Genomic DNA, 1,865 nt, shown 5'->3' with positions numbered 1-1,865 from the left:
TACAGAGGATTCAGAATCGGGTGTTATATCCCCGTCGTTTCCTGACGAACGGAGCTTCGATCTCGTTGGTTGTTATATATTATAATGCACTTTACGCCCGGTCGGCGGGGCTGCGTGTGTCGTCGCGCAGTCCGTCCGATTTCGTTTTCGAACGTATTTTCGTGTCGTCAATCATATGGCGACTTCCGCGCGTTCGATTCCCGTTGGTCGGACGTTTGTCGGATATCGGCTTCTTTCGAACCGAGAATAAGAGTACAAAAACCTGAGTACACAAACAAAAATCCATGCATAAACGATTACCCTGAACGGTGGATCACTTGGCTCGTGGGTCGATGAAGAACGCAGCTAATTGCGCGTCAACGTGTGAACTGCAGGACACATGAACATCGACATTTCGAACGCACATTGCGGTCCACGGATACAATTCCTGGACCACGCCTGGCTGAGGGTTGCTCACGTAAACCTAAGACTGCTTGCGTTGCGTATCGTTGCTCTCGGTCCGTATCTCTCTGTTCTTTCTTGCCTCGTCGACAGCCCGCCGTCGTTCGTTTTATCTTTAAACGAACGTTTCTGAGTCGGAGGACGAGCGCCAAGCAAAAGAATACGAATTAAAGAGCGGTCGAGGGCTCGTACGCGACGTACGAGCGATTGTTGGACGTTCGTCGGCGTTCGTCGCTGGATCGTGTGGAGACCGGCGTACGCATGCTCTCGATACAAATATATATGAAAAATCTATCGCGTTCACGGGAGACTCGCAAAACTACCTCCGTCTCTTCTCTGTCCCTTCTTGGCTTGACAACCCGCCGTCGTTCGTGTTTTACGAACGTTTCTGAGTCGGACGAAGCGCAAGAAGAAGGATACGAATTAAAAGAGCGCGGAGAGAACCGTCGTCGTCGACGCGGTTATCGAGATACACAGAGCGAGTTTTCTTCGTGGCCGATTTTTTTTTTCTTTTTGTATCAGCCTCTGCTACGTTTTGTTAGTCTTCGATAAGCACGAATGACCGCGCCCCCGACGTCGTCTTAAATGAATTTTTGGCGAGACTGAGAGAAAGCAAAAATATTTTTGAACAAAGTCAGTCGAGAGAGGAGAGAAAAGAGAACCAAGATATTAAAACCTAAACCTAAACTTGGTGGCGTAACGAAAAACTGTGTGCCTTAAAGAAACACAACCGTCTTTTCATCAAGATGTTTTTACTCGTACAGCCCCAGGGATCGAATACCCACTCCGTCTGTTCGTGCGGCAGAGATGTATTCTGCAGGCGCGAGACGACTGACGAGAAGACAACGAGGACCGTCGCATCGATGGGTCGTCGTTGCGTTTTTCATCCTCTGTGCTTTTTCTGTTCTTCGCGAACCCCAGAGAAAGCCGTAGATCCGGGAACGGACACACGAGATTTCTTCGAACGCTGATGACTTAGGGAGATGATCCCCAGCGTTGCGCGGAGATCGGAGAGTACGCGTACATGTATCGGGACGAATTTTTCCCCGTCGGTCGCGTATCTCTCTGCCCGCGCGCCTGGCCCAAAGCCACGTTCGTCGGAAATCAACGAAAAGTGTGTTACGATCTAGCGTGCGTCTACGATCGGCTATATTTAAGGGTGACGAAGAAGAGAAAAGCTCACGGTGTTGCGCAACGTTTCTGTACTCGATTTTAAGATGTGCATGTGAGTCCGTTACAAAGTTGTTCGGATCGTCGAAAATAGTCGTTTTCGTCGTCGTGCGAAAGAGAATAATCTCTGACATTGGCACGGAGAGATCGCGCAGAGGAAGAGAACGATCCTCTTTGGCGAGGCTCGAGAAAGACTAACGAAACTTGATTAGAGACGAGGTATACACGCGCCGTACGTACGACGTACGCGCGTG

General features: G+C 49.8%; 1 non-coding gene across 1 annotated transcript; it reads left to right on the top strand.

Moving 5' to 3' along the window:
• Positions 1 to 297: 297 nt before the first annotated feature.
• LOC139997740 (5.8S ribosomal RNA) lies at positions 298 to 452 on the top strand. Its single transcript, XR_011803081.1, has one exon. It is a non-coding gene; the product is annotated as a 5.8S ribosomal RNA (ribosomal RNA).
• The last annotated feature ends 1,413 nt before the right edge of the window (positions 453 to 1,865 follow it).

Source organism: Bombus fervidus, unplaced genomic scaffold, assembly GCF_041682495.2.
Source record: "Bombus fervidus isolate BK054 unplaced genomic scaffold, iyBomFerv1 scaffold0163, whole genome shotgun sequence".
In the NCBI taxonomy this organism is placed as follows: domain Eukaryota; kingdom Metazoa; phylum Arthropoda; class Insecta; order Hymenoptera; family Apidae; genus Bombus; species Bombus fervidus.
The sequence above is the reverse complement of the archived record's forward strand: the minus strand, read 5'-3'. Positions and strand labels throughout refer to the sequence as shown.